Here is a 6,499-nt window from a genome sequence, read left to right on the forward strand (position 1 = left end):
GAGAGAGAGAAACATCTAATCCAGATCTCAGTGCCTGAAGACACACACGTTTAATCCAGATCTCGAGGCTGGAAGACCCATCCTAAACTGGCCACACCCTCTGCTGGAAGCCTATAAAAGGACGTGGAAGAAGGAAGCTCTTGCTCTTTGCCTGCTTGCCCTCACCTGGTGGCAAGTCCATTCTTTCCCTAGCATTAGAGAATTTTTCTTCAGAATTCAGCACATACTGAAGACTGGGGGACACATCCAACCTCCTGGACTGAAGTAAAAAGAAAACATTTCCTAGTTCTTCATTTTCGATCCAGTTTAACCTTCAAACTACCCCCAGGAGAAATGTCAGGGGACCAGTCAACCCGGAGATGGGACTACACACAAATCAGCATCCAGAATTTCTTCTACAGGTGGACCATCAGCAACTTCCATTTCATTCTGGAGGAAAGTCAGGAACGCATTAGAAGCCCAACTTTCTCAATAGAAGCCAATGACAAATGGTGTTTGGGAGTACACCTGAATGGTATTGATGAAGAAAGCATAGATTATCTGTCAGTTTACCTACTGTTGCTCAGCTGACCAAAGAGTCATATTTGGGCAAAGTTTCAGTTCTGGATCCTAAGCGCCGAAGGAGAGACAACCTACGGAGTGTGGTATCCAAGAGTCTTTAGGTTCATGCCAGGTGTCGAACTGGGATTTAAAAAGTTCATCCTTAGAAATTTCCTCTTGTCCTTTGCGCCTTGGCTTCTCCCAAATGACAGGCTCACCCTCCTCTGCAAAGTAAGTGTGGCCCAGGACTCCTTCAGCATCTCTGATTAGAACAGAAAACAAGGGACCCAGGTTCCCAGGTGCACTTTGGCAGATGAGCTAGGAGAGCTGTGGGCAAATTCCCACTTCACAGACTGCTGCCTGGTGGTGGCTGGACAGGAATTCCAGGCTCACAAGGCCATCTTAGCAGCTTGTACTCCAGTTTTCAGAGCCATGTTTGAACATAACTTGGAGGAGAGCAAAAGGAATCACGTTGAGATCCTTGACCTGGAGCTGCAAGTCTTCAAGGCAGTGATGGACTTCATTTACACCGGAACAGCACCAGACGTGGACAGCATGGCAGCTGCAGTGCTGGCAGCTGCTGACAAGTAAGGCCTGGAGCGTGTGAGGATGCCCTCTGCAGAGACCTCTCTGTGGAGAATGCTGCCCACACTTTCTTCCTGGCTGACCTCCACAACGCAGGGCAGCTGAAAACCCAGACACTGGATTTCATTTCAGCTCATGCTTCTGAGGTCTCTGAGACCTCAGGCTGGAAGACTATGGTGGCGTCCTATCCCCAGTTGGTAGCTGAAGCATACTGTTCCCTGGCTTCTGCTCACCGCCCTTTCCTGGAGGTCCCCCTCAAATGCCTAAATAAACCCTAGTACCTGGTCAGCTGTGACCTACATGTGTCTCCCAGAAACAGCAGCCAGTGTTGTTACCAATGAGACCTAGGTAGACTATGGGTTCTATGGAGAATTGAGAGTGAATCTGGAGAAAGACATCATGGTGGATGAAACTAATATAGCTGTAAAAGGCAAGCTAGGGGAGGGGGAGGTCTGGAACTCTACCCAACCCCTGTTGCTGTATTGGTTTGATTTTTGTCTAATGAGTTGGAAACTGGGATTCAGTTTAGTTGCCGGCCCCAAGCACGTTACAACAGGGTTTCTTTGGAGAAACCTCTCTGGATTGGACTGAGCAGAACATATGGTCAAGGGCTAAACAAAAGAGAAAACCAGCAAACATGTTGCTTACAAGATAAGGGGAAGAGAATGAACACATTTTTTTCTCCTAACTCAGTGTGTGGGACAGGAGAGATGACTCAGTTGGCAGAAGCAATGGTTGCTCTTGCAGAGGAACCTTGTTCAGTCCTCCTCTTGTCTCCAAGGGCACATCCATCTCTGTAGACAATGCCTTCCCAAATAAAAAATGAAATGAATAAAAATTTTAAAATAAAAAACAGAAAAGGTCCACAGCGTAGTGAAACTTACTTTAGGAGTATTCTATCTGAGGGATATTTTCTAGGAATGGAATAAATTCACACATGAACTGTTTGGGTCATGCTCTCTATTCTTTTGCTATAGCTCTAATTCTCTTTACAGTTCTAATTCTTCCTAAATTCTAATTTTTTCTAAGTTTTAATTCTTTCTAGTTCTCTTTTGTTCTACACAGACACATATACATACATATTGTACAGGAGGCTTTTTTCAGTCATAAGAAGAGATACAAAGCTACCTCTGAAGCTCATAATACAATCCTTGAGTAAACAATAAGGGTAGAGCCATTTATCATGGCAATGCAAGGTTTTAAGTTTCCTGGTATAAGACTGTGACCAGGCCAGTGGCACAGTGCCCAATGAGATAAGGTGCAGAGAGATCTGCACAGGAAGTCAGGTCTTTATCAGTACAATTTAGCAAGTGAAGAATTGGCATAATATCTTAGGTTGCTTTGTGCTAATAACCTTGGTTAGACATCAGCAACTCTGTCCTTGTGCATATCTGTAAAGTTTTAACTTATGATGCAGTTACAGAGACACTCAGTCCAGTTTGAACTTGCTCTGAGGTAAAAATGAGCTAATTGTGTGTAGTTTGTCTTAGACTGGGGAGAAATGGTTGTTTTCTTATGTTAGTCTGAGTTAAAAAAGTAAAGCAGGCTTCTAAGTGTCTAACAGTCTTTGTGGAATAATAGATCTAGTTATAAAGCATATTAGAGTATATTCCATTCATCAAAATTATACAGCTTAAGTAGAAATCATCTTCCTGACCATCCACAGGTATACATGTGCCCAGTAGGTAGAATATATTCACTAGATAAACACACAGGCAGTGGGGAGAATACCCATAGCTGTTTTCAGGGAAGAAATATAGTGACATGAGAAAAATTACAGATAGAAGCAACCAGTCATTTACAGTCAGTGACCCCACGGCCTTACCAAGTGGGGCTCTCCATCAGAGAGTCATTTGTCTGGTGGGTCAACCTGCTGAGCACTAGTTGTCACCTGCTGTATACTCCCATATATTGCCTCCAACAATACTGTGAGGACTTTTAGGCACCCAGTAAACGCTGGATAAGGGGTTCTCCTCTGAGTTTGCCTTTTATGTATTTCATTTGCCTTTCAGCTGGCCTTTCCATGCCTCAATCAGACTCCTGCCCTGCAACGCCTTGGCCCATTCTGAGCATTACCTTCAAACAGTCAGGAGCTCCCACTAGGAGCTAGAAGCAGCCTTTTCTGTTTCCCACTTAAGCTCCAGCACATAGCACAAGCCTGCACAGCATCAATGTGTATTTACTGCACAAACTCATAAATGGACCCATGAAAGTCATTGCCAACTTCCTCCATGTTCTGTCTCAAGCCATTTCACTGTTCGCCCAAATCACTGCAAACTCCTTCTAACTGGATGGACTGTGTCCAGTATTGCCCTCCTTCCACCAAGGAGGAAATCAGCCTTATAAAACCAAACTTGACAATGTCTCTGTCCTGTTTAAAACCCTTGAACAGCTCACTAATGGTCTTTGGATAAAATTGCTTCCCTGTTATAATTTACAAAGCCACTTGTAGTCTGGGTCCTATACACCCTAAAACCTGGCCTGTTTTCACTGGTTGTCTACTCTCCAACCACCGGCCATATTGCCTGTTACCATGAACAAATTATGGCCTCTCTCATCAGAGTATGTGCGCTCCCTTCAGACTGGAATACTGATTTTTCTTCTGTGCCTTTCTCTTGAATAAGACATTGTTCCTTCCAGGAAGCCATGCCTGAATCAGTCAGGTGTGCATCAAGTATACAACCTGTATTTTTCCACTGCCACAGAAATTATCACCACATAGCATTTTAGTTGTCAATTTACTTTATTCTCTCCCATTCTAGGATTTAATATTTATGCAGATTACTTATACCTGGTTCACTGATGACATCCACGAAACCTCCTACAATGCCCAACACTTAGTAAGTTAAGTCCTTGTAATATACAGGTGGTATGAATAATATGCTCTAACTTTTTCATGTCTTTTCATAACAGTTTATCAAAGTAGTTCATTTTTTATGTTGAATAGCACAAGAACCTGAACCTGAAACATGGACAATATAACTTTAGGAGACTGTTAGAGTACAAGCAAAATGTTCTAGGTTGAAATTAGAGTGAATTATGTGTAATTGAGGAAGAGAAGCTTAGGGAGTCTATGGTCATGAGACATGAACCCAGTATTCACAGCAGAACAAGGGACCATGAGAGTTGTTAAGCAGGACGCTTCAGAGGCAGGCCCGGCTATCGGTTCTGAGCGGAAGTCCAACACACAGAGGTCAAAGAAAGGACAGACATAGCTATTAATAGGCATTTGTGGTATGCATGAATAAATAAGTGGGTAGATGAATGAGTGAAGATTTCTTCCAGTTCCCTGGATAACACACGCAGCTTCCATGAGGTTCATGAGACACATAGCAAAGTCTCCTGCAGGAAAAGCAAGCACAGCAATGAAGAAACAAAGGAGGCGATATAATACAGTGTGGACTGGTTTGCTGATTCCTTTCCTGAATTAAGACCTGATTTCTTAATTTACTAAGTCCTCCTCAAAACAGGTATTATTACAGATGAGAAAATTAAATGACTTGCTAGTGATGACTCCCACCAGGATCCAAATATTTTCCTTCTTGCCTCCCAAGCCCAAGCAAGCTCTTGCTCATATAGTCCCCAGCCTCCCAATGTGATCTACATCATGTATCAGAGCTTGCTCTCTGACAGATCCTATGGCTCTTAGAAATAGAATCCTTATAAAGAAAAAGTATTTTGGATAGTGTCCAATAGGAAATAAGAATTGAAGCTGAATTTTAAACCTAGGTCTTATTGTTTTCAAATTTTCTTATCCTCTGTTGCTTATGCTGCTTTGTAAAATTTACCATCATCAGAAGAGAGGTCCACATGACCATAACACAGTCCCCCATGTACTGAGCTAGAAAAGAGCTGAAGTCTAGTGTGTTTGTATGTGTGTGTGTCTGTGTGTGTGTGTCTGTGTGTGTGTGTGTGTGTGTGTGTGTGTGTGTGTGACCATCTTTGACTAATGACTAATCCTAGAGCCTCATTGTTCTGGGATGAAAGATGTGAAGACAGAAAGGAAGAACAGGTGTAGGCAAACTGGATTTAACCTGTCCAGAGATCCACCTGGTTCCAGTGATGTATAACTGAGAGGAAATCAAGTTAAACAGCAAGCTGAGAATGAGGGACTCCTACTAGAAGTAATGAGAGAGAAAGAGAGAGAAGAAAGGTAGAGAAAGCAACATAAAATCAGCTTAACTATTCATGTCAATCAACTTTCCACAGCTATGAAAAAAATCCCTGATCTAAACAGTTTAAAGAAGAAAATTATTATTTTGACTAACAACTTCAGAGACTGGCATCCATGATGTATTGACTCTGAGTTTTCTGGGCCTACATGAGGCAGAACATCATGTCAGGGACCACCTGGTAGAGCAAATCTGTGCACCCTATGGCAGTCTGAAAACAGAGAGAAAAGAAATAGGCATGTGACAGATTTCATTTCCCAAAGGGGCAACCTGTAGACCCCCTTCCTGGAGACAGGAGGACCTAGGTTCAAAATCCAGCTTCAGTTCTCATTTCCTCTTTGATGCCAGGCAAAACATTTTTTCTTTCCAAGTCTAATTTTTCTGCTTCTCAATTTCTATAACTCCCAACAACTAATCAAGTTAGGAACTCATCAGTTGATTAATCCATTGATGAGTGAAGACCTCATGATCTAATAATTTCCTTAATGCTCCATCTATGAACATTGTTCCATTAGGGACCAACCATTAAACAAAGGGACCACTGAGCAACATTTAAGATGAAAACAAAAACATGACTTAGTTTGTTCAGCAAAACGCTAGCTATAAAAGCAGACAGTGGTGTTGCATGCCTTTAATCCCAGCACTTGGGAGGCAGAGCCAGGTGGGTCTTTGTGAGTTTGAGGCCAGCCTGGGCTACCAAGTGAGTTCCAGGAAAGGCGCAAAGCTACACAGAGAAACCCTGTCTCGAAAAAAAAAAAAAAAAAAAAAAGAACGCAGACACATTTCCATGCCTGCATGTGCTTTGTCTGCTCATCCTATGTCCTGTCATGTGGTCTTTCTGCTTTGTTCTGATGAGGCAGGATTTTCACACATGTAATATTTAATGGACTTTCTTTACATTGACATGGACTTGGCCATAGGCCACACAACTAGATGATAGGGAGAATTTTTGACTACAGGAAAAATATGGAATAATCTAGAAGAAATTAGTATGTTGTGATTGTGACAAGTTCTTTCTCAGCATGCTTTAATTGTTTTCTCCAACGTTTGTAATGCAATCAGATTATATTAAAAATAATGACTGTTAATTAAAAGATTTAATTTAGGCTGAAAATAGTTTTCATTTTTAATATGATATCTGCCAAAGGGAAAAAAATATACCTGGGAATACAAGTAGAGGATCTTCTAATGTTCGGTTTCAG

The 6,499-nt window shown here is 42.0% G+C and overlaps 1 pseudogene; it reads left to right on the forward strand.

The window, feature by feature from the left end:
- Positions 1-333: 333 nt before the first annotated feature.
- LOC114694741 lies at positions 334-1,437 on the forward strand (annotated as a pseudogene).
- Positions 1,438-6,499: the final 5,062 nt, after the last annotated feature.

This window comes from Peromyscus leucopus, chromosome 3 (genome assembly GCF_004664715.2).
Source record: "Peromyscus leucopus breed LL Stock chromosome 3, UCI_PerLeu_2.1, whole genome shotgun sequence".
Taxonomy (NCBI): domain Eukaryota; kingdom Metazoa; phylum Chordata; class Mammalia; order Rodentia; family Cricetidae; genus Peromyscus; species Peromyscus leucopus.